The 27,340-nt window shown below is 37.5% G+C and overlaps 3 pseudogenes; all 3 read right to left on the reverse strand.

Annotated features, from left to right (window-relative positions):
• Positions 1-2,909: 2,909 nt before the first annotated feature.
• On the reverse strand, positions 2,910-3,900 carry LOC109558454 (olfactory receptor 6C1-like; annotated as a pseudogene).
• Positions 3,901-17,979: 14,079 nt separating this feature from the next.
• LOC109558760 (olfactory receptor 6C3-like) lies at positions 17,980-18,914 on the reverse strand (annotated as a pseudogene).
• A 5,371-nt stretch (positions 18,915-24,285) lies between these two features.
• On the reverse strand, positions 24,286-25,237 carry LOC109558757 (olfactory receptor 6C1-like; annotated as a pseudogene).
• Positions 25,238-27,340: the final 2,103 nt, after the last annotated feature.

The raw sequence follows: 27,340 nt of genomic DNA on the forward strand, positions 1-27,340 counted from the left end.
ATTTCCTTTAGGATGGACTGTTTGGATCTCTTTGCTGTCCAAGGAACTCTCAAGAGTCTTCTCCAAAACAAAAGTTCAAACACCAATACAATATTGTAAACACAAAAAATAATTAAAAAAATATTAAAAAAAAAAAAAGCATCAATTCTTCAGCACTCAGCTTTCTTTATAGTCCAACTCTCACATCCATACATGACTACTGGAAAAACCATAGCTTTGACTAGATGGACCTATTAGTCATACTACCTTATTTTAAATAAGAAATAATATATGGGTCAATGTTTAGGAAAATTTTAAGACAGGAAGTCGGTGGACGATCCATAGCCCACTGGGAATATTTGGCCCACCACCTATTTTTGTTTAAAGGTTTATTGAACCATCCGGAGCCCTTTCGTTTACATGATGTTCATAGCTGCATCCAAAATAAAGACAGGAAGAACTGAGTAATTGCATCAGGGACACTGCCTGCAAATTCTAAATTATTAATATACTACCCTTTTACAGAAAAAGTGTGTGTTGACCCCTGGTATTGATAATCGAATGATTATAATGATACCAAACATTTAAACTAACCACTGAAGAGTTTGTATAGAATGACGTAGATAGCTGTATTATGTGATAATATCAGCATGCTGCTGCTGCTGCTAAGTCGCTTCAGTCGTGTCTGACTCTGTGCAACCCCAGAGACGGCAGCCCACGAGGCTCCCCCGTCCCTGGGATTCTCCAGGCAAGAACACTGGAGTGGGTTGCCATTTCCTTCTCCAATGCATGAAAGTGAAAAGTGAAAGAAAGTGAAGTCGCTCAGTCGTGTCCTACTCTTTGCGACCCATGGACCACAGCCTACCGGGCTCCTCCTTCCATGGGATTTTCCAGGCAAGAGTACTGGAGTGGGGTGCCAGTGCCTTCTCCAAAGCACAGACTCCTTCATATCTTTTGTAAAATTTTTACAGTTCTTTTAATTCCCGGAACTAATCTATCTACTGTTTATGTTATATTTTTATTGAGTGAATAAAAACTCACAATCCTCAATCAAGTCTAAACTTCAGTATTTTCACATGCTTTCAATCAAGCTTAGAAACTATAAATGTTTCAGCATGAGGGAAGGAGAAAGTAATGGCATGACTTCCCTACAACGTGGAAATCTCGGTATTTTTTTTTTATAAGTTATTTTTCTTGTGTTTCATAAAATGATGGATCTAAGACTCTCAATTGAGTATAGTATGTGAATATCAGGAAAACCTTGCCTCTGAGTTATGGTTACAGTCTTTCTATAATAATGGTTTAAAAATGTAGGATGAGTTTGAGTACCTTTCATCATTATATAAATTTTTGACTTCAGGGAAAACAGAAAAGAAAAAAGTGCTCAGGGTCAGAATTGCATGATCTTGCATGATTATTCATATAAAATCTAATCAGTACATTTTCCAATATGATAATGCTTAAGCATTTTTAACAAAAACCCTCAAGTTTATATATGGTAAAACTTTGCTCTTGTTACCTTCTTTACTCCTATTGATTAGGCATATCACTTAAAGAGGGAATTAAATGAATTGTGTGTACAAACTATTATCTCAGAATAGTCACAAATATGAGAAAGTTATAACACCCCTTAGCTATTGATTATCAAAAGATCAGCTTAACATCAAGCTTTTATTTAAATATATGACTGACCACAGTAAATGCAGTCATCTTTGGTATCCAGTAATATTTATTTTGTCAGCTACAAATTGGCACTTGCCATGAGTGCTTGCCATCTGCTTCTACAAGGGTTAAATCATGTGCTGTGCAGCTGCTGATGTTCAACACCACCTGAAGGAGTTCAGTGTGGAGAGCAGGACTGAGGTACTTTGTGCTCTGGGAAAACTGGCAGGACAGGCCTTCAGATAGTTAAACAGTCTCAGGAGCTGATTTTATATTCCCAATTCTTGTGTCTCCTTATATCAAGAAAAACACTAAAATTCTTCATGGTGACGATTGTTTCTCATAACTAGCAGACTTTTCATGAGACGAGCAGAAACTTTCTACAAAAAAAATGTGCTTCAATACATGTACTCCCTTTTTACCAAATCTCATATATACTGTCCTTCCCCTATACCTCTTTAGATCTGTTTCTCACAGATACCTGAGGTCTGTCTCCCGGATTGCAATCCTCATATTGCCCAAATAAAATTTAATTTGCAACTCTCACATTGTGTATTTTTTTATAATAATTTCTTCAGGCATTTTAAAAGAATTGTTATGATACATATGTTAATTTTAGAGTTCCCCAAGAAGTGGAAGCTATTTCATAGTTTTCCCTAAAAGCTGTCATAGTTTCCTTCATTATAATAGTCTTTGAGTTGATAAATTATACAGCACAGAAAATGTTAAACTCACTAACGAGAAAAATTATTTGATTTCTCAAGAAAGTGTAATTACATCATTCTTTTACGTTGTACTGTTTTTCATGTAGTTACTAAATTGGCCACAATATGAAAAGGAGAGTATATGCAATATTCTAATGAGACTATCAGATTATGTTTATTGTTCTTGTGTAGTAATAAAAAATAAGGTTAAACATGATACAATATTTACTCAATTACTGAAGAGTAATTCTAGTGAAATCACAAAATGCTATTTACTCTTGCATTTTGAAATTTCACCAGAAGAAAAGTGCATGAGAGAAGGTTTGCAATCTGAATGGAAAAAAATGTGTACGTATATATATGTACATATATGAAGAGTTCAAATTCAAATGGCAAAAATAAAATACACATATGCAAATATCCTTAGTAAACTTCTGACAATAAAAATCTAAATGAAGAAAATGAATCTAGGGAGGCTGCGTGGATATTAATAAATTTTGAAAAACCTGGATTTTAATTTAATTGCTCTTCATTCATATGCCTCTAATTCATGAAACAGGACTTTTATATTTTCTTTTCTTTGAGAAAAAACATAGTCTTCCTTGCCATGTCCATGAAGGCTCTCTTGACTTGCTGATTCCTAAGAGTGTAGATAAAGGGGTTCAGCATGGGTACTACTGAGGTATTTAGCACAGCCACTCCCTTGCTCAAAGAGACCCTGTCTTTTGCAGATGGATTCACATACATGAAAATGCAGCTGCCATAAGAGATGGAGATGACAATCATGTCGGACGAACACGTGGAAAAGGTCTTTGTCCTCTGAGTAGTAGAAGGGATCCTCAAAATTGTTCTGATGACATATGTGTAGGACAGAATTATTGATGCTAAAGTGAACAATAGAATAAACACAGCACAGGAAAACCCCAGTATCTCTAGGAATTTGGTGTCTGAACAAGAAAGGTATAATAAAGGCAAATAATCACAAATAAAATGGTTGATAACATTGGACTTACAGTAATCAAGCTGTATGAAGAACATGAGTAATGGGAATATAATTAAGAATGAAGTCAGCCAAGAGGCCAAGACAAGCAGCGTGCAGACTCTGTGATTCATGATGGTCAAGTAATGCAGCAGTTTGCAGATGGCAATGTAGCAGTCATAGGACATGGAAACCAGAAGGTAAAACTCAGTGACTCCCAAGAAAAGGTAAAAAAAATACCAGAGTCATACAATCATTAAACGAGATGGTTTTATCCTCAGTAATAATTGTGGCCAAGAACTTGGGAATAGTGACAGTTGTGAATGAAACTTCCAATATGGAGAAACTCCTGAGGAAGAAATACATGGGGGTCTGGAGGTGGATATCCAGCAGGGTCAGGGTGATAATGGTTAAGTTCCCAGTGATGCTGAGCATGTAGGTGATGAGCAGAAAGACAAAGATCACAACTTGCAGTTGTGGGTCGTCCAACAGTCCCAGGAGGATAAATTCTGTTATTTCTGCGTCGTCCAACAGTCCCAGAAGGATAAATTCTGTTATTTCTGTGTAGTTTCTCATTTTTCTCCTTCTTTTAAGTAACCTTCAGGAGAAAACACAAAGGGAAGACACAGAAAAGGGGATTATCCATGTATAATACTGGGGATTTGTCTCTAAAAGTAAACTTACTATGCCATGCTAACGTAATTCAGGAGATTTTTAAAAACAAGTTAATAAAAATAAGTAACTTACTTTAAGTTTTTACCATATGCCAGTATGTGTGTTTCACATAGAATATTTCTTTATAAAATCCCTGTTTTACAGGTTGGAATCAGAGTGGAAATAATTTTAAAAATCATATCCAAATCACATACCTGAATGATTGTGAAAGGAATTGAAAAAGGAGGGTTTATAACCTAAATCTTTCTGCTGCTGCTGCTGCTGCTGCTAAATCACATCAGTTGTGTCTGACTCTGTGCAACCCCATAGATGGTAGCCCACCAGGCTCCTCCGTCCCTGGGATTCTCCAGGCAAGAATACTGGAGTGGGTTGCCATTTTCTTCTCCAGTGCATGAAAGTGAAAAGTTAAAGTGAAGTCGCTCAGTCGTGTCCAACTCCTAGCGACCCCATGGACTGGGGATATTCCCTATCCAGGTGTTGAACCCAAGTCTCTTGCGAATGAATCTTGCATTGGCAAACAGATTACTTACCTACTGTGCCACCTGGGAAGCATCTACATTAATATTCCCTTAATATAATCTCTATTTTGTCAGTGTATTAGTATAAACATGAAATAGCAATGAAAACCTTTATTTTGTCATTCCAATTAACAGTAATAATAATTCATTTATGTTAAAAAGAAGCTGAGTTCCCTCAATAAATTCAGGCAACCCAGGATTTGATACAAATTTACAAATATCAAAGTCATTGTTCTCAGTTAGCAAAGATCATCTGTAATTAACAACTGTGTATAAGAGTCATACATGACTGAGCGACTGAACTGAACTGATGACTCTGATCTGTAAACCATTCTGGAACGTGAGGTGTTAACCATTCCTGGGATGGTTTTGGTAAGGTAATGAAGAATTTCTAAGACATCACTTCAAAGTTTTTTTTCCTTACACCTCATCACGCTTTTTTTCCCTTAGTCCCATGGATCTTAGGATAACAAGTTACATATTCCTTTCTGTCCCTTTCTTTTTAATGAATTCTACTGTCTTGGATGGAGAAGGCAATGGCACCCTACTCCAGTACTCTTGCCTGGAAAATCCCATGGGTGGAGGAGCCTGGTGGGCTGCAGTCCATGGGGTCGCTAGGAGTCAGACACGACTGAGCGAGTTCACTTTCACTTTTCACTTTCATGCATTGGAGAAGGAAATGGCAACCCACTCCAGTGTTCTTGCCTGGAGAATCCCAGGGACGGGGGAGCCTGGTGGGCTGCCGTCTCTGGGGTTGCACAGAGTCAGACATGACTGAAGCGACTTAGCAGCAGCAGCAGTGTCTTGGATAAGGGCTTCCCAGATGGCACTGGTGGTAAAGTTCATGCCTGCCAATTCAGGAGACATAAGAGATGTGGGTTCCATCTCTAGGTTTGGAAGATCCCCTGGAGGAGGGCATGGCAATCCACTCCAGTCAGCCTGGAGAATCCCCATGTACAAAGGAGCCTGGCAGGCTACAGTCCATAGGGTCTCAAAGAGTCAGAAATGACTGAAGTGACTTAGCAGCAGTGTCCTGGATCTCATTTTCGAAACAGGCATGTGGCTCATTGAAAGTGAAAATTAACCTGTATGATAAACAAGTGCTGGCCATTGTATTAAATAAGATAACTGGAAGTGATTTTCAGGACACACATGCTATTCCATAGTAAAGTGTAAGCATGGCTTCTTTAAGAAAAGATCACTAACATTCCCCAAATTCACCAATTTAAAAAAGCGACAATATTTAAATGTCTATTAAAGATTGTGTTCCTTATTGTATATAAATTGTGAGACACAAGTGGGAAGCTCTCTAAATTCCACAATATAATTGGAAACAAATTAGGTTTTCACATTCACTATGTGTACTGAATTTTCTCTTCATAACTTTAAGACTCCTAAGGAAATCATAAGTAATTCTATGAACACATATATCCTCAAGGCAGTTTTCACCCTTTGCATATGACATAGTATTCCACTTCCTTATCTTTTCCTTTCACTTGAGGATTTTTTTCTTGGTGTTAGGTTTATAAGCTAGAATAACTTGTCACAGAATAAAACAGAATACTCAATAAATTTGATATCTTGGGTAATAGCTTGGTTTTCTAACAACCTGACTCAATGGAAGTGAGTCTGAGTGAACTCCGGGAGTTGCTGGTGGACAGGGAGGCCTGGCGTGCTGCGATTCATGGGGTCGCAAAGAGTCGGACAGGACTGAAACACTGAACCTAACTGAATCTTTTTCTAAAATGATTCATTCCACTCCTGATTGTGTTTGCTGACATCTAATACCATGGGAAAATATCATCATGACTGTATGGGGAAAAAAAAAAACTCATAAGAATCAATTTAGATTATTTTCAGATTATTAATTTATGACTGCCTTTGACTAGTCCTACAATTAGTTCAGAATCTTGTTTCTTCCAGTCCTCTAGTTTTTTTTTTTTTTTTAAGTCCTTGTTTCTTTCTTAATGGAAAATGGAAATCAAATCAAAGTACCAATAAGTACGAATAGGAATAATGAAGGAAAAACTGTAAAGACCTCAGTCACTCTCAAAATCTGTATATTTTGCTAAAAATGTTGCTTCTCCCCTAATTGTCTAAATTTTGACTATTATCTATGTCTTAAGATAATTTTTAAATTAAAAAGGAAATGAAATCTTATAAAAATATGGCATCAGGACTTAACTTGCTAGTTAAAAATGTGTGAGACTATTAGGGATTTGCATTCCAAGAGAAATTATTAAAAATGCTACTCTCTGAGTTATAGGTTTCTTTTCCACTATGAACATGACTATAATATTTCATGGAATTATTATGAAGGCTAATTTAATTAATAGAAAAGTGAAATTATATAAAAACTTTAAAGCATGTATTCCCAGAGTAAATACTATTTTATTATTATTCCTAAAAATAAAATCAATTATTACCTTTGAGGAAGATGATCCCAATATAAAAAATAATAACTATTTTTGAGGAAACTGGTTTGAGAGACAATGCTAAGACTTATGTAGTTATTTAACAGACTCATTACAATAGTTTTGTGTAATGTTTGAATAACATAACAATGAGAGGTTAATATTAAACAAAATCATATAGCTAGTAAATGGTTAAATTGGTATTCTAAATTCTTTCTGCTTGAACTGAAGCTTGTGTTTATATCAAACATATATTCAATGAGGAGGACCAAACTCAAAGGGTAATTTTCTAACAATGAATAAATCATTAGTAAGACAAACAGAAAGTATTAATGTGCTCATTCTTCATAACCCTTGATATTTACAGAAAGGAAAGCCGACTCCAAATTATTTATCTCAATGTAATGAAAAGTTAAGCTAAGAATTTATAAATCAATGCTAAGAAAAAGTTGTCATTGGCTTTTACTTCACAGTCTTACCTCTTTTTGTACAAATGCATCACTTCAGGTGACTGAAGCTATTTTAAAAACTTGATCACTATTTCAACTTTAGGATAAGATATCGAGCTTTTCTAAGAATACTCTATATCAACACATTTGGAATTACCTTATTTCTATAGATAAACTTCCTTGATACATGTTACATGGAAGCCAGGGGAGCAAACACAGTAAAGGGAAGCAAGATATGGAGTTACTGTGGACCTTTCTGGATGTGACTTCTATATGAATTTTAACCTGCATGAGGCAAATGTTGCTTTATCCACCATATGGCCAAGGCTCATGGGAAATACTCCAGTGAATCAAATGTGACAACAGGGCCAAGAGGAAATACACTAAGGATTATAAACATATTATCAACATTTATATCACTACTGAAACAGAAAACTTGGCAGATAATATCCAAGCAGATATAAAAGCATGAGAACTAAGGCAGAAGCATATGGAATATTTTGCTTACTATCTATGTGAAGATATCTAAATGTACAGGATTTTGGAAGGGATTTCCTGAATATCCTAAATCACCATTTCCCTGAATAATAGTACTTTTCCCCTTTGCTGACTAAACTACTGTGATGAATTAATCTTATGAGTAAACATTACATTTTCCTTTCTTATGTGATAAAATATCTCTATTAAGTTGCTCTCTGTGCTATTAAATATAAAAAATTAACAAAAATAGAGCACAATAAAAACGATAATGAGAAAAAAATATCATACTCAGTGAATTCCAATGAAATTTATGAGAAATTTTGGATTAAATACACTTTAAACTGTTCAAACTCTTCCAAAACACTTTTCAGGTTATTTTTCCATAATAATAGTACTAACTGTTGAGAAGGACCTACCAGAGGTCCTGTTTTCATCTGACTGATTGTCAGTGTTCCAGTAATTACTGAAAGCATAAAATCTAGTAATTTTATAGGAATTTACAACTCAGATTCCTTTTAATCTAATTTTAGAAAGGACAGAAAATTAAATAAACCTAATCTATTGACTCAAACACTGTTATTCATTCAACAAGCATATATGAAAATTCTTTTAGCTTTAAATACTATAGGAGCACTAGGGACACTACAGGATCAAAATAGATATGACCCAAACTTTAATCAGCCTACCAAGGAATCTCCAAACACAAAAATAGAAGATACTGTCGTGGTCCATGCACAGGTTGGAAAGGAATTTCCAGACATATAGAATGAGAGGGAAATAAAGTTTATTAGAGTGGGAGATGCTGATAAGAAGAGATACTACACTTGATCTTAGTTAAAAGGCTGAGACGCAATAGACTTAGGGACATGGGGAGAGGGGAGGAGAGGGTGAGATATATGGAAAGAGTAACATGGAAACTTACATTACCATATGTAAAATAGATAGTCAAGGGGAATTTGCTGTATGGCTCAGGAAATTCAAACAGGGGCTCTGCATCAACACGGGTGGGATTGGGAGGGAGTTGGGAGGGAGGTTCAAAAGGGAGGGGATATATGTATAGCTATGGCTGATTCATGTTGAGCTTTGACATGAAACAGAAAACAGCTGTTTTCTGTCAAAAATTCTGTCAAGAAAAATTCTGTAAAGCAATTACCCTTCAATGAAAGAATAAATAAATTTTAAAAAAAAGAAGAAAGAAAATAAAAAAGAATGGGAGACGCTGTTAGAACAGTGAGACAGCTCAAGGGAGAAACGATGTTGAACATTCCTCAGTCCACATTTATATTCAGGGTACAAGTACAAGGAATGTGATAGGTGTATTGCGGGTCATTTGCTGACTGGATGAGGCATGTACACTGGGTGGGGATCAGATCAGATCAGTCACTCAGTCATGTCACAGTTCACATATTGCTGAAGCCTGGCTTGGAGAATTTTGAGCATTACTTTACTAGCATGTGAGATGAGTGTAATTGTGCGGTAGTTTGAGCATTCTTTGGCATTGCCTTTCTTTGGGATTGGAATGAAAACTGACCTTTTCCAGTCCTGTGGCCACTGCTGAGTTTTCCAAATTTGCTGGCATATTTAGTGCAGCACTTTCACAGCATCATCTTTCAAGATTTGAAATAGCTCAACTGGAATCCCTTCACCTCCACTAGCTTTGTTCATAGTGATGCTTTTTAAAGCCCACTTGACTTCACATTTCAGGATGTCTGGCTCTAGGTCAGTGATCACACCATCGTGATTATCTGGATCGTGAAGATCTTTTTTGTACAGTTCTTCTGTGTATTCTTGCCACCGCTTCTTAATATCTTCTGCTTCTGTTAGGTCCATACCATTTCTGTCCTTTATCAAGCCCATCTTTGCATGAAATGTTCCTTTGGTATCTCTGATTTTCTTGAAAAGATCTCTAGTCTTTCCCATTCTGTTGTTTTCCTCTATTTCTTTGCATTGATCGTTGAAGAAGGCTTTCTTATCTCTTCTTGCTATTCTTTGGAACTCTGCATTCAGATGTTTATATCTTTCCTTTTCTCCTTTGTTTTTCACTTCTATTCTTTTCACAGCTATTTGTAAGGCCTCCCCAGACAGCCATTTTGCTTTTTTGCATTTCTTTTCCATGGGGATTGTCTTGATCCCTATCTCCTGTACAATGTCACAAACCTCATTCCATAGTTCATCAGGCACTCTATCTATCAGATCTAGGCCCTTAAATCTATTTCTCACTTCCACTGTATAATCATCAGGGATTTGATTTAGATCATACCTGAATGGTCTGGTGGTTTTCCCTACTTTCTTCAATTCAAGTCTGAATTTGGCAATAGCCATGGCTGTGTGGGCGCAGGAGGGCCTAGAGGAGCTATCCACGTTGAAGGTCAGGAAGGGTGGTGGTGAGGAGATACCCCTCATCCAAGGTAAGGAGCAACGGCTGCGCCTTGCTGGAGGAGCTGTGAAGAGATACCCCACACCCAAGGTAAGAGAAACCCCAGTAAGACAGTAGGTGTTGCAAAAGGGCATCAGAGGGCATACACACTGTAACCATATTCACAGAAAACTAGTCAATCTAATCACACTAGGACCACAGCCTTGTCTAACTCAATGAAACTAAGCCATGCCCATGGGGCAACCCAAGATGGGCGGGTCATGGTGGAGAGATCTGACAGAATGAGGTCCACTGGAGAAGGGAATGGCAAACCACTTCAGTATTCTTGCCTTGAGAACCCCATGAATAGTATGAAAAGGCAAAATGATAGGATAGTGAAAGAGAAACTCCCCAGGTCAGTAGGTGCCCAATATGCTACTGGAGATCAGTGGAGAAATAACTCCAGAAAGAATGAAGGGATGGAGCCAAAGCAAAAAGAATACCTGCGGGGGTCCAGCCTCGGCTGATCCAGGGAGTTCAAAGCGGGGACGGCGTCCGCGAGGGTCAGGATACAATAGCTTCAATTAGATATTAATTAAAGATATAAAGAGTAATAGAATAAGGATAGCTCAGTAGGAAAATTCAGTGGAGAAAAGAGGCTGAGTAGCTTGGTTTACACGGGGGACCAATAAAACTTCAAGACAAGAAGCTTGCACCACTTACGTAGGCCGCAGGCGTCCTTCCGTTCTCCGGAAGGAGAGGAGACACTGAGGCCTCCCCGGTCAGATCTTAGAAGCCCAGGCAAAATTAGTAAGCTTGGTGGGTTCCGTGCTCCAGATGGAGACTCAGCCAGAGTGAGAGAGAGAGAGACATGGGGAGACCAGTATTTCGAGAAACTGATCCCAATTCTTTATTTTCCATGGTCTACTTTTATACACTGAGATGTTATGCAAAAGTCATGTGGGGTCAGCAGTCCTGACTTTTATCAAAGTCAGGTGCTTCATACAAATGTATACAGAGGTCTTAGGGGTGTTACATCATCTTCTGGTCAGGGGGGCCCGCTGACAATTTATGACCCTCTCCTTGTGACAGCAGTCAGTCAACCAGGACACTTATTTCTCCAGGGGTGATTATTCTTAAAACAGACGCCACCCCAATAAAGTTACATTCCTATAGGGTGAGGGTATAGTGGGTTTTAGTTAAGGAAAGAATTTACTTAGCCTAAGGTCTAACATGATTTATTTCAAAGGTTAATACTTATTTCTTCTATATATTCATTAATGTGTGTAAGGGCAGGGGATGTGGAGTCTTAGCAACAAACATTGGCTCAACAAATGAAAAACCCTTACAATTTTTTATTGTAATTTTTATTCAGCCCACTATACTTATAGTTTTCTAACTTCTCTAAAGAACCTGTTTTTAGAGGGCTTAAAGCATCTCATGCCTCTCACGGTTGGGAGGCTGTGAGCAATCACATGTGGCTGGACGAGCCTGTTAGGCAGGCTAGAGAACCTTCAGAGGAGTTTGTAGGTTAAAACACTCTTGTCACGCCCAAGAGTTTTTATTAACTGGAGCTCTAGGTTAACTCCTTCTCCGAAAGAGGTGGTGGGGGACAGCCCCCCGTAAAGTCAGAGGTGTAGGTGAGAGCACAAAGTAGTAAAGTAGGCAAGCTCTGGTTATGGGGGTAGATGCTCAAGGATTTCCAGGGGGACTCCTGAGGCTCAATCCCGCCTTTGCGTATGTCGAGCCTCCTTCCTCATGACCTTTGCCACTGGTGGAGTACCTCACTCTGGCCCCCCACAAATACCCAGCTGTGGATGTGACTGGTGATAGAAGCAGGGTCCAATGCTGTAAAGAGCAATATTGCATAGGAACCTGGAATGTCAGGTCCATGAATCAAGGCAAATTCGAAGTGGTCAAACAAGAGATGGCAAGAGTGAATGTAGACATTCTAGGAATCAGCAAACTGAAATGGACTGGAATGGGTCAATTTAACTCAGATGACCATTATATACTACTGCGGGCAGGAATCCCTCAGAAGAAATGGAGTAGCCATCATGGTCAACAAAAGAGTCCGAAATGCAGTACTTGGATGCAATCTCAAAAACAACAGAATGATCTCTGTTTGTTTCCAAGGCAAACCATTCAATATCACAGTAATCTAAGTCTATGCCCCAACCAGTAATGCTGAAGAAGCTGAAGTTGAATGGTTCTATGAAGACCTACAAGACTTTTTAGAACTAACACCCAAAAAAGATGTGCTTTTCTTTATAGGGGATTGGAATGCAAAAGTAGGGAGTCAAGAAACACCTGGAGTAACAGGCAAATTTGGCCTTGGAATACGAATGAAGTAGGGCAAAGACTAATAAAGTTTTTCCAAGAAAATGCACTGGTCATAACAAACACCTTCTTCCAACAACACAAGAGAAGACTCTATATATGGACATCACCAGATGGTCAACACCGAAATCAGATTGATTATATTTTTTGCACCCAAAGATGGAGAAGCTCTATACAGTCAGCAAAAGCAAGACCAGGAGCTGACTGTGGCTCAGACTGGGTTGGGAAGAGTAAGGCAAATACCTTCCTTGCCTGGGGTAGGAGGGGAGACAGGTTATACTGTTCAGGAGGACCTGAAATCCGTTAATAATTATGATACGGGGGAGGGAAGGACCATATGTGTCTGGTTTTTCCATTCCTGCTTTCCAAGACCCTCCTTGGTTTTATCTGCTCAGGAGAAGAGGAACGATGACCACTCTGGCTTCTTCAGGCTGTTCAAGGGTGTCATGGGGCTCTGGGCTCCCTTTGCCTGCTTCTTTGTTAGGGTGCATTTATGGAGGGACATGAGAGTCCATGGAATGATAAGGTGATTTGTTTCAGCATTGTCTTTGGGCTGGTCAGAGGATATTCTTGTTGTACTACCACTTGGAGATTTCTTGTATTCTAGAAGAAACAAACTTAACAAAAAAGTTAAAGGTACATGGCCCAAAGATTAGAAGAAGTAGGAAAGCTGCTCAGGGGCTAGCCAGGAGAACCAGGGCCAGACAGTGGTTCGTGACATTAGTGTTTCTCTAGGTACAAGAAGATGCAAGAATTTGGGCTCATAAAATCTTTACCTGAAAACATCTGACTATCTGAAGGCCAGTTCTTCTGGGCTTTTCCAAGAGCACAGAGTGCCTTATTTCTTATCTCCATCCTGAGCTCCTTTTAAGGGGTGTTGAATGTCAGCAGCTTGCAGTGGTCATGATGTAATCTTTGTAGAGGCAGCTGGCAAGTGCCAACTCCCAGTCAGCAGGGTCCACATATTTGACCATGCTTTGGGTGCACTTCATGCCCATTGTGCCCTGCAGTGCTGGGAAGGCTCATTCCAGGTCCAGGGAAGATTCCATTGATCGGCCACTCAGGGTGCTGTTATTGGACCAGGTCTTGTGAGTAGCAAAAGTCTCTGGACCATACCTGTCTTACTAGCCTCTTGGTCCAGGAAAATAATCCCTCTTGTTGCTTGTTCCCATATCTAGAGTTACATTATTACAATCATTGATCTCATGGAACTGATTATCAGCATTTTATCACAGGCTCAGTCACACATTTATTAACTAAGAAACAATCTTCTGATACAAGAGACATAGAAAATAGTACAGCTAGAGCTGGTAATAAGGTCACAAGCAAGAATTTAAGTCAAGAACTTTCATTAGGTATAGCCCAGAATACCCTGGGTCATCTGACTTGGTTAAATGACTATAGACAGGTGTCACTCTCCTGGTTGTACATCGAAAGGTTGGTTATAGAGATAAGCTTAAGAAACAAACTTAGAGTGTCCTTTTTAATAACTTAATTAAACCTTTTAGCAATATAACATAACAGCAAGGAACTATCTCAGAAGTGAGTTGTAGTAAACACAGACCTTAATTAACAAAACTAGAACTTAATATTAAGTGAAATGTAATTTTTTTGTCATTGTGAGGGCATTAACCCTGTAGCCAGGGAAGGCTTTAACCCATCAAATAAAAATGAGTTTTGTCAGGGACCCTGAAAAATCCAAGCAACCGTCTTGGATTTCCCATAGCCCTGACTCTTTGATATACAGCTATTGTTAACCCATTTTTAATTCTCTGATTTAGGAGTAGACTATTGCCATGTTTTAAGGACATCAAATAGCAAAAGTCTAACAGTGAAGCGTTATTTCTTATAGAAGCAGAATGAGCTTTTACATGTATCATAATCTTTAATAATTCTTATTTACTTTACCAAAGTAACAAAAGATTTAAAAAACAAATAAAATACTTAAAGGCAAAGAAACCCATAATCTGTTTTTGAAAGCTTCATTTTTTTTTTAGTTATTTATTTTATTTTTTTTAACTTTACAATATTGTATTGGTTTTGCCATATATCAACATGAATCCACCACAGGTATACACGTGTTCCCCATCCTGAACCCTCCTCCCTCCTCCCTGCCCGTACCATCCCTCTGGGTCACCCCAGTGCACCAGCTCCAAGCATCCAATATCATGCATTGAACCCGGACTGGCGACTAGTTTCTTATATGATATTATACATGTTTCAATGCCATTCTCCCAAATCATCCCAACTTCTCCCTCTCCCACAGAGTCCAAAGACTGTTCTATACATAAAGTTCTATACATCTCTTTTGCTGTCTCGTATACATGGTTATTGTTACCGTCTTTCTAAATTCCATATATATGCATTACTATACTATATTGGTGTTTTTCTTTCTGGTTTACTTCATTCTGTTTAATAGGCTCCAGTTTTATCCACCTCATTAGAACTGATTCAAATGTATTCTTTTTAATGGCTGAAAGCTTTATTCTAAGAAAACTTTGTTCTCTTAACATAGAGAATAGGCTAAATTCCAGCCTGTTACCAGTTTACCAGATAACAAACAAACAAAAGTATTTATTGGTTAATCTTAGAAAAGTCTTTTCCATAAATCTTGAAATAGCTGTATTCTTGCAAAGGCATCACAGTGAAACCATAGAAGGCATGTTAAAAATCTGATTAAATTGCAATTGACAAAGTAGCCTGGCCATTGCTGTGATATGTAACACTAATATGATAACTAGAATTATAATTGAGCACGTTTTTATCAAGGCATATCAGATCTATACAAATTCCACATAATTTTAGGATATATATATTAGTAAATCAAACATATAGTATGACATGAGAAGATTTATCATCCCTTCAACAATATTTTCCATGTAACTTAACATGTCTAATGAACCCAGGTGGTTTAAAAGCTCTTTGGGTTGTCTCAGGGGCCCTCTGAAGCATTCCAAAGTCATCCTCATAAAATATGTGATAGTGATAGTGATAGTGATAGTGATAGTGATATTGAAGTCACTCAGTCGTGTCTGACTCTTTGTGACGCCATGGACAGTAGCCAACCAAGCTCCTCTGTCCATGGGATTTTCCAGGCAAGAATACTGGAGTGGGTTGCTATTTCCTTCTCCAGGGGATCTTCCTTACCCAGGATTGAACCCAGGTCTCCCACATTGTAGGCAGACGCTTTACAGTCTGAGCCACCAGGGAAGGCCCATAAAATATGTGAGATGCCCCTAAATCTCTTGGTGGACTTGATGATGATGAACTCCTGAACAAATCCAACTCCAAAATACTGGAGTGGCAGTTGAACCGCCACTTGGTGTAGGTAAAAACATCAAGTTACAAGGGAAAAGAAGAAACAGAAAATAACCCAATCAAATAAAATAAACCTCAAAAATTTTACCCTAAACAAATGGAAGTTTTTGAACACTTGACAAAGACATCAAAATAACTGTCATAAATATGGTCACTAAATTCAGGAGAGTGGCAGTGTTTTAGTTTTATTGAATTTATTCTGAATTATTTGAATGAATTTTTTTCCCAAACTAATAGAGAACATGTGAATTATACACAAATTACATGATACCATAATCAATATTTAACTTCAAAACATGTATTGAATTTCACAAAATAAATATCTTGACATTAAAAGTCTCATGCAAGAGTTCATACCTCTTTGGACTGAATTTAGTGTATGCCGACTAAAAAAATATAGTCACAACCTGAAAGAAGAGAGCTATTTTATTTGATGGGAATGTTTAGGACTCTGAGCCTAGGAAACAACATCTCAGTAGCTCTGAGAAAACTGCTTCAAGAAGACAGGAGAGGGAGTTAGACTACATACAAGTTTGCAACAAAGAGAGCTGCTGCTGCTGCTGCTAAGTCACTTCAGTCGTGTCCGACTCTGTGTGACCCCATAGACAGCAGCCCACCAGACTCCCCTGTCCCTGGGATTCTCCAGGCAAGAACACTGGAGTGGGTTGCCATTTCCTTCTCCAATGCATGTAAGTGAAAAGTGAAAGTGAAGTCGCTCAGTCGTATCCTACCCTCAGCGACCCCATGGACTGCAGCCTTCCAGGCTCCTCCATGGGATTTTCCAGGTAGGAGTACTGGAGTAGGGTGCCAGTCTGAACACCAAAGATCAGGTATCAAATTAAGGAATTTAACATTCTAGGTATGGGAAGAGGCAAGCTTCTAGGTTCACTGAGTTATTTCCTTTCATAAATACTTCAGCTGCTACTGCTAAGTCGCTTCAGTCGTGTCCGACTCTGTGCAACCCAATAGAGGGCAGCCAACCAGGCTCCCCCGTCCCTGGGATTCTCCAGCCAAGAACACTGGAGTGGGTTGCCATTTCCTTCCCAGCTATCTGGGGCCAAATCCGGTTCCCTTGTTCACCTTAAAGAGTTGCAAGTGGCTACTTCTTGCATCACCCCCAGGTACTCGGCAATCACCATGAGGGAATGAGACTCTACTGGATCTCAGTTTTGGGAGCTCTCATTCACATTTGGTAGAGAAGGAAATGGCAACCCACTCCAGTGTTCTTGCCTGGAGAATCCCAGGGACGGGGAAGCCTGGTGGGCTGCTGTCTATGGGGTCACATAGAGTCGGACACGACTGAAGTGACTTAGCATAGTATTCACATTTGGAGACCAGAAATTGCTGATGGCTGTGACGTTTCTTGTTTGTTGATATGGCAGGAGACATTTTCATTTCACACGTAATATCACACAGAATATATAGATTCTTTAAACAATGCTGCTGCTGCTAAGTCGCTTCAGTCATGTCCGACTCTGTGCGACCCCATAGACAGCAGCCCACTAGGCTCCCCCTGGGAATCTCCAGGCAAGAATACAGGAGTGGGTTGCCATTTCCTTCTCTGATGGAGGAAAGCGAAAAGTGAAAGTGAAGTCGCTCAGTCCTGTCCGACTCCTAGCGACCCCATGGACTGCAGCCCACCAGGCCCTTCCGTCCATGGGATTTTCCAGACAAGAGTACTGGAGTGGGTGCCACTGCCTTCTCCGCTTTAAACCATAGGAAATATTAATGTTCATCTTGAAAATACACAGGAAATTACACACTCATTTTGAAACTCTATATTTGAAGTACAAGGTGGTATCATAGGATCTTTTCAGGGACTGATGAAGAGAATTAAAACCATCTTTCACATTGTGCTATGTCTTAAAGAAATACATTTCATTTTTACAAAAGTTCTGCATGAGAAATAACCTTTATTATATTTTTAAATGTTAAAAAACAATACACTGGAGAAACAGGAATGGAAGTAGAAGCAGCAGACTGGAAAAATAATATATTAACTGTCAGGTGGCATGTTAAGAGACTATAAAGGCCAACCATAGTTATACAGACTTTAAGGAACTTCAGGAATTAACCAAACTGCCCTTTAAAGTTGACCAAAAAAATCATTTATTGGCAGAAAAGACTGCTTTATAGACCACGTCTTTGAAGGCTTGTTTCACTTGCTGGTTTCTCAGGGTGTAGATGAAGGGGTTCAGCATGGGGACCACAGAGGTATTGAGAATAGCTACTCCTTTTGTCAATGACGCCTTTTCTTTGGCCGAGGGATTAGCATACATGAATATACAGCTTCCATAGGAGATGGAGATGACAATCATGTGAGAGGAACAAGTGGAGAAGGCCTTTTTTCTCTGACTGGCAGATGGGATTCTCAGAATAGTCCTGATAATGTACATATATGACAAAATCACTAAGGCCAAAGTGAATAGCAAGGTAACCAAAGCAAAGTAAAAACCAATTATTTCTAGGAACCATGTATCTGAACCAGACAATTGTAAAAGGGGGAAATAGTCACATGCAAAGTGATCAATGACATTGGAAGCACAGTAATCCAGTTGGAGGAGAAGCATAAGGGGCAGGAAAATGGTTAGAAACCCACTGCGCCAAACACAGAGCACAAACACGCTGCAGAGTTTCCTGCTTATGATGGTTGTGTAATGCAGGGGTTTGCAGATGGCAACATAGCAGTCATAGGACATGGCGGTTAGAATGTAAAATTCAGTCACCTTCATGAAAATAGAGAAAAATAGTTGGGCTGCACAATTGTTCTAAGAAATAGTCTTGTCTTTGGTAATAATTGCCCCAGAAATCTAGGGATGCACACAGTAGTAAAGGAGGTTTCTAAGAAAGAGAAGTTTCAGAGGAAGAAATACATTGGCGTCTGGAGATCGGAGTCCACCCAGGTTAGGGTGATGATGGTCAGGTTTCCAGTGACACTTAATACATATGTGATTAATAAAAAGAGGAAAATCACAATCTGAAGCTCAGGATCATCAGAAAGGTCTAGAAGAACAAACTCTGTGATCACTGTGTGGTTCATTTCTTTCTCTTTTTTCCTCCTTTTTTCTTCTTTTAAATATATTTAGATAGAAAGTGTATTAAAAGAAAGAGATGAAAAATATAATTCATTATGATCAATATCATCATCAATTCTAAAGCATTCTATCTAATTCATGCCTATATTGTTTTCTTTTAATACCTTATTTACATTTTTTCTTAAAATGTATTTGTGGGTCATGTTTTATATAATAGTTCTCTTATTCTAAATCTAACAGGAGAAGTTAGGAAATCTTTATATGAGTCATATTATTTAGAGATGATAAATTAATTTGATATTTTTTGTTTTGTCTAATTTGTGCAAGTCCTTGCAGTTTTGTTGGGATAATCCTATAAAACATACATCATTTTTTGTCATGTAGGTATCAGAAGGCAAAACCAATACAATATTGTAAAGTAATTAGCCTCTAATTAAAATAAATTTAAAAAATAAATAAATAAAAGAGAAGTGGATGATCTTACTTGCATCATAAGATATCGATGAAACTTAGAAAAATAAAGTAGCAACACCTTTAATGAAACAAGAAACAACTTCATGATTTTCTTAGCAAATAAAATAAACTTTAAAATGTTTAATGATTAAATAATTTAATTACCAGCTTTATTTTTATATTAGTATTTATGAATGTAATTATCAATATGAAAATATACTATAGGTATTAGATATTATTTACAAGAAAATAGAATAAATAGCCTAATTATTTTATATATAAAATAACATTCGCTTAATGGTTTGTCTGATAATTCCTTTGAAATCATTAATGTTTGACATTCTCTAAGATTTTCTATGAATATATGTATAGAAATTTTATATGTATAGAAAACTGTGTATATTTTTGAGCTTAAAAGAATATGCAGTATTTATCAATTTTTTATTTTGCATTGAAGCACGAGCTGAAAAATAACTACTTGCCTCAGATAGTAGCAGCTCTATTACCCAGACTTCAGCCCAGTACATCTTCCATTTGAACATCCTTGCTTCTCAGCTATTAAACTTTATGAAAAACTGTTTTATTCCCCTGGAGTTCTACCCCACATTTATCTTTTGCATGAGGTGACTAATCCAAAAGGATATTCCAGAAATGTAGAGGAAAACCTCTCCTATTAATCCAAAGCCATTCAGCTGATTCCCAGCTCCACTGGATGTATCTATCATTCTGCGTATCTGGTTTACTAAAATCATTATAGCTCCCTTATCTTATTTTAGATATTCACATTTCTGCTGTGAATAATAGAAGATAAATCATTGCTACTCTGCCAGACACTAGTAAACATCACACAAATCAAATTTGAATATTTTTCTCTATTTTATGATGATTCATGAAAAATAAAAATGGAATATCAAAAACCTTAAGAAGATATGGAACTTCTATCATCCTCTTCAGTAAGGTTGGTCTAGAAGTTTAAGGGAGCAATATTTAAAGTGAGAACTGCAAGTGGCATGGCAAAGTGGGGCATTACGAGTGTAGATACTTAAACTAGGATCTGGCATTTAGTTGCACTAAATGCTCAAATATTCAAGTTTAGCTGTTGTGACCTATGAAGAGAGACATGTGTTGATCTCCTGGAAACAAAGGCCAGGTGACAGCTGTGCTATGACATGGAACATCGGGGATTTCTGGAAGCTACCATTGGTGTTCTCAGAGCCTCCTGACTCTCTTCTATAGTGAATCTCTCTTGGGAATGTTTATGTTCATCCCACAGAAGAGTTCAATGAAGACTTCTACAAAATAATCCTTTTCATTAATCACAATTATTTTCTATTTTTGAGTAATGAAACAGATGTGAAATCTTAGAAAAATAGTGCTCAATCTACTTTAGTTTTAGTCATATTCTTGGCATATAAAAGTTTTCTACATATACACTTCATTACTTATCCTTAGACTTCATTATTGTTGGAGCTTCAAGTTTCTTTCATAATTCTAAGTTATATAAGAACTTTATTAAATATTAAAAGTAACAAGGGAAAAATAACATACAAGGGAACTTCCATCAGGTTATCCGCTGACTTTTTAACAGAAACTCTACAAGCCAGAAGGGAATGGCATGATATATTTAAAGTGATGAAAACGGAAGAACCTACAACCAAGAATACTCTACCCAGCAAGCCTCTCATTCAGGACTATGTAAATAATCAATAAAATGTCACAGACCATTACAATGTTTACTGTGCTTAAAATAAAAGATTAGAAATATATATATATATATATTCTTTACATTATTAATAGTACTTCTGATAACAATGAGGAGGAAAAGATAGAGGAGGGTAGAGATAAATTTTTTCAGCAATTACTATAGTCCAGACCTAAATCCCAGGGACAGGGGAGCCTGGTGGGCTGCCGTCTATGGGGTCGCACAGAGTCGGACACGACTGAAGGGACTTAGCAGCAGCAGCAGCAGCAGCAGCAGACTTATTCTAATTGTTTTCTTCATATTGCTCCTTTAAATCCTGTCAACAACTTTATGAGGTTATCTGTAATTGTTATTCTCTTGCAGAAATATTTATCTTATCTTTTTCTCTGAAAATATTTTATGATTGTTGCCCAATTGGTCAAAGTTTATGGGAAATTTTAAGACAGTAAGTGGATAGACTATCTATAGCCTATTGGGCAAATTTGGCTCATGAACTATTTTTATTAAAAGCTTTATTAGACATGCCTTAGCCCTTTCACTTACACGTTGTTCAGAGCTGCATCCACACTACAGAGAGGGAAAGTTAGTTACCTCAAGGACTTATGTTCTACAAATTCTAAATTATTAATATATGACCCTTTTATAGAAAAAATTACATATTGACTGGTGATATTAATAATCAAAATGCTCATACAGATTACCAACATTTATAATAACCACTAAGGAATTTGCATAGTGTTATGAGGAGAGCTGTATTATCTGATAATATCAACATAAACTCTCTCATATCTTTTGCAATAATATTACAGTTCTTTTAATTACCAGAGCTACACCTATCTACAGTCCATGGTATATTTTTTTAAGTCATTAAGAAGTCACAGTTATAAATCAAGCCAGTATTTTCACATGTTTCCAGTTAAGCTTAGAAATTATAAATGTCCAGCATGAGGGGAGGAAAAAGTAACTGCATGACTTCCCTACAGTGTGGTTATTTTCTGTGTGTTTCAGTAAATGATGTATCTAAGACTTTCAACTGAGTATAGTACAAGAATATCAGAACTTAGTTCAATGAATTATGATTACAGTCTTCCTATAATAATGGTTTAAAACTGTAGGATGAGTTTGAGCACTCTCCATTATTATTTCAGTTTTTTACTTCATGGAAAACAGAAAAAAAAAAAATGTTCAGGGCCAGAATTGTATGATCTTGTACAATTGTTCATATAAATTCTAATCAGTACATTTTCCATAAGATATCATATTCTAATGCTTAAAATAAGCATTTTTAACAAGAAAATCTCAATCTTGTGTATATTAAAACTTTGGTACTGTTAGTTTCTCTAATACTGATTAAGCATGTCACTTAAAGAGACAATTAAAAGAATTGTATGTGTAAGCTATTATCTCAAAATAGCCACAGATATGAGAAAGTTATTAAAAAAAAACCCCTTAGTTATTGATTATCAAAAGACCAGCTTAATATCAAGCATTTATTTAAATATACAACTGACCATAGCAAATGTAGTCGTATTTGGTATCCAGCAACTACAAATTGGCAGTTGGTTGGGTACTTGCCATATAAACTCTAAAAGGATTAAATCATGTGCTGCTGCAACTGCTGATCTTCAACACTCCCTGAGGGATTGAGGGTTGAAAGAAGAAATGAGGCACTCTCTGCTCCAGGAAAACTGCCAGGACAGGTCTTCAGATAGTTAGATACACTCAGGAGCTGATTTTATGAGCCCAATTCTTGTATCTCCTCATATCTAGAAAAGTACTAAAATTCTTGATGGTGCAAATTGTTTCTCATGACTGGCAGAAGCTTCACAAGACCAGCAGAAAATCTAAAATAAATGTGTGCTTAATTGCATATCAAAATCACATATATACTAACCTTCCCCCGTACCTCTTTGGAACAGTTTCTCAAGTTTCTCAGTTATCTGAGGCACTGTCTCCTGGGTTGCTCATATTGCCCACCTAAAAACTTAACACACAGCTCTCAAGTTTTTTTAAGTTGCCAGTTTCTTCAGGCTTTTTAAAAGAATTGTTATCGTATATATGTCAATATTGGCATTCCCCCAAAGCAGGGTCTGTATCATAATTTTCCCTAAGCAACTATTCATTATAATAGTTTTTTGAATTGAAGAATAATATAGCGATATTTGAATGGCATCATCCACTCAATGGACATGAGTTTAAACAAAATCCAGGAGATAGTAAGGAACAGGGAAGCCTGGGTGCAGTCTTCTGCAGCCAGGGAGTCTTCAGTCCATGGGGTCGCAAACAGTTGGACATGGGTGAGCAACTGTACAATAGCACAGAAAATGCCAAACTCCATAATGGGAAAAGTTTTTTGATTTCTCAAGAAAATGTAATTACATTTTTCTTTTAGTTGTACTGTTTTTCACATAGTTAACAACATAGGCCACAGTATGAAAAGGAAAGTGCATGCAAAATTCTAATAAGACTGTCAGATTATGTTTATAGTCTTTGTGTAGTAAATTAAAAATAAGATTAAATATCACTTGAAGTGAAGTGAAATCACTCAGTTGTGTCCAACTCTTAGTGACCCCATAGACTACAGCCTACCAGGCTCCCCTGTCCATGGGATTTTCCAGGCAAGAGTACTGGAGTGGGTTGCCATTGCCTTCTGCAACTTCCCAGCTGCAGTGGTGACCCCTGAGAGCACAACTGGGACCAAATATGATCTAATATTCATTTAATTTCTAGAAAACCTGATTTTGGGTGAGATTGTAAAACACTATTCTCTCTTGTGTGCACCTCCTCTGCCTCTTTCTGACTTTAATTTTCTAAAAATTAGTGTGAAATATGAAATTAAAAATGTTTCAAAGAAGGAAATATAATCACCCCCATAGGTACAGACCAGAAAAACCAGCCCTAAAGGAAAAAAAGTACATGAGAGAAGGATTGCAAATTGAATGGAAAAAAAATGTATGCTATATAAGCATATATTTGTGTATATGTGTGTGTATATATATATATATATATATACATATATACATGAATAATTCAAATTTGAATGGCAAAAAGAAAATATACATATGCAAATATCCTTGATAAACTGCTGGCAATAAAACTATGAATGATGAAAAATAAATCAGGGAGGCTGTGTAGATATTAATAGATTTTGAAATTCCTGGATTTTATTTAATTGCTTTTCATTCCTATGTGTCTAATTCATAAAACAGGACTTTTATTTTTCATTTGCTTGAGAAAAATATAGTCCTCCTTGCCATGTCCATGAAGGCTCACTTGACTTGCTGATTTCTTAGGCTATGGATAAAGGGGTTCAGCATGGGAGCTATGGAGGTGTTTAGCACAGCCACCCCCTAACTCAAAGACACCCTGTCCTTTGCTCATGGATTCATATACATGCAAATGCAGCTGCCATAAGAGATGGAGATGACAATCATGTGGGAAGAACACGTGGAAAAGGCCTTTGTCCTCTGAGTAGTAGAAGGGATCCTCAAAATTGTTCTGATGATATACGTGTAGAACAGTATTATTAACACTAAAGTGCAGAAGAGAATAAACACAGCACAGGAAAACCCTACTATCTCTAGGAATTTGGTGTCTGAACAAGAAAGGTATAATAAGGAGAAATAATCACAACTAAAATGGTCAATAACATTGGACTTACAGTAATCAAGCTGTAGGAAGAACATTACTCATGGGTATTTGATTAAGAATGAAGCCAGCCAAGAGCCCAAGACAAGCAGTGTGCAGACTCTGTGATTCATGATGGTCAAGTAATGCAGCGGTTTGCAGATGGCAATGTAACGGTCACAGGACATTGCAGCCAGAACATAAAACTCAGTGACTCCCAATAAAATGAAAAAAATAAAATAAAATAAATAACTGAGCCATACAATCACTAAAAGGGATGGTTTTACCTCCTGTAATCATGGTGGCCAAGAACTTGGGTATACTGAGAGTTGTGAATGAAACTTCTAATAAGGAGAAATTTCTGAGGAAGAAATACATGGGGGTTTGGAGGTGGGCATCCAGCAGGGTCAGGGTGATAATGGTCAGGTTCCCAGTGATGCTGAGCATGTAGGTGATGAGCAGAAAGATAAAGCTCACAACTGGAAGTTGTGGGTCATCTGACAGTCCCAGGAGGATAAACCCTGTTATTTATGTGTAGTTTCTCATTTTTTCTTCTTCTTCTTTTGAATAACCTTCAGGAGAATACATAAACAGAAGACCCAGAAAAGGGGACTATCCAAGTATAGCACTGGGATTTGGCTCTGAAATGAAACCTACTATGCTCTGCTAACATAATTCAGGAGATTGTTTAACAGTTAATGAAATAAATAACTTGTTTTGAAGCAAGTTTTTACTACATGTCACAATTTTGATTCACAAAGACTGTTATTTTATAAAATCCCTAGTTTACAAATTGGGTATCAGGCTAAAAATATTTTTAAAAATCTTGTACAAAAAACATGTTCTTCACATGAAAAGCAAGAATTATAATCTATGTTTTTCTCAAAGCTAGGAAATACAGGAAGAAGAAAGGTACCTGTTGACTCTTAAAAACAGTCTCCACAGAATCCCCTCCTTAGGGATACTCTTTGTCTTTTCTTCAACCTCAGTAAGTCATCCTATCCTAATGTCTGTCACCTAGTTTCTCATATAATGATTGTTTCCTAGTGTAATATAGAAAAGCCAAATGTGTCAGGAAAAAGGCCATTCAGTGCATATGTTTCCAAAAGGAAAATCATGGAAGATAAATCTTGAGCTACATGACAGATTTCTAAGTTTTGAATCAGACTCACACTCACCAACCTCCTACTCATCTGAAGCCCCAGATAATGGAATAAAGGAATCCAGGTCATGTATCTGTTTTGGTGGTCTTCTCAGATGTTAGATAGTCAAGAGTAGAAAGGAGGTAGAGTGGCCATTAAGTATATTGGGTCTGTGTCATGAGCTAAGGAAACCAAAGTGTGTCAATATCTAAAATAAAACATTATCTTCAGGAGAACACATTTTTTTCTTCCAAATTCTCCTATCTAAATATTATTAGCATTCTGTCTCTATCTATATGTGTATATTCTGATTTTTACATTATATTTTTATTTTATCTACAATAATATTCCCTTAATTGAAGTTCTATTTTGTCAGGCTACTAGTATAATCCATTAAAGAGCAATAAAGTCTTTATTTTATCATCATAACTAACAGTAGCGGAAATCATTTAACCAGTTTATTTAAATAACTGAAGCACTGACTACAGTAAAGTCTTTGACTATGTGGATCACAACAAACTGTGGAAAATTCTTAAAGAGATGGGAATACCAGACCATCTTACCTGTCTGCTGAGCAACCTGTATGCAGGTCAAGAGGCAACAGTTAGAACCAGACATGGAACAATGGACTGATTCCAAATTGGGAAAGGGATACATCCAAGCTGTATTTTGTCACCCACTTATTTCACTTCTATGCAGAGTAAAGTGAAGTGAAGTAGCTCAGTCATGTCCGACTCTTTGCAACCCCATGGACTGTAGCCTACCAGGCTCCTCCCTCCATGGGATTCTCCAGGCAAGAATACTGGAGTGGGCTGCCATATCCTTCTCCAGGGGATCTTCCCGACCCAGGGATCGAACCCGGGTGTCCTGCATTGCAGACAGATGCTTTAACCTCTGAGCCACCAGGGAAACCCCAGAGTACATCATGTGAAATGCCAGGCTGGATGATGCACAAACTGGAGCCAAGATTGCCCAGAAAAATATCAACAACCTCAAATATGCAGATGATACCACTCTAATGGCAGAAGGTGAAGAGGAACTAAAGAGCCTCTGGATAAGGATGAAAGAAGAGAGTGAAAAAAACTAGTTTAAAATTCAACATTTAAGAGTCTAAGATCATGGCATCCAGTCCCATCAGGTCATGGAAAACAGAAGTGGAAACAGTGGAAGCAGTGACAGATTTTCTTTCTTGGGCTCTAAAATCACTAAGGACAATGACTGCAGCCATGAAATAAAAAGACGCTTGCTCCTTGGAAGAAAAGCTATGGCAAACATAAACAACATATTTAAAAGAAAAGATATAATTTTACCCAAAAGGTCCATATCGTCAAAGCTATAGGTTTTTCTGTAGTCATGTATGAATGAGAGGGTTGGACCATAAGGAAGGCTGAGGGCCCAAGAATTGATGCCTTCAAATGATGGTGCTGGAGAACACTCTTGAGAGTCCCTTGGACTGCAAGGAAATCAAACCAGTCAATCCTAAAGGAAATCAACCACTAATATTCAA

The sequence above is a fragment of the Bos indicus genome, chromosome 5 (assembly GCF_029378745.1).
Source record: "Bos indicus isolate NIAB-ARS_2022 breed Sahiwal x Tharparkar chromosome 5, NIAB-ARS_B.indTharparkar_mat_pri_1.0, whole genome shotgun sequence".
Taxonomy (NCBI): Eukaryota; Metazoa; Chordata; class Mammalia; order Artiodactyla; family Bovidae; genus Bos; species Bos indicus.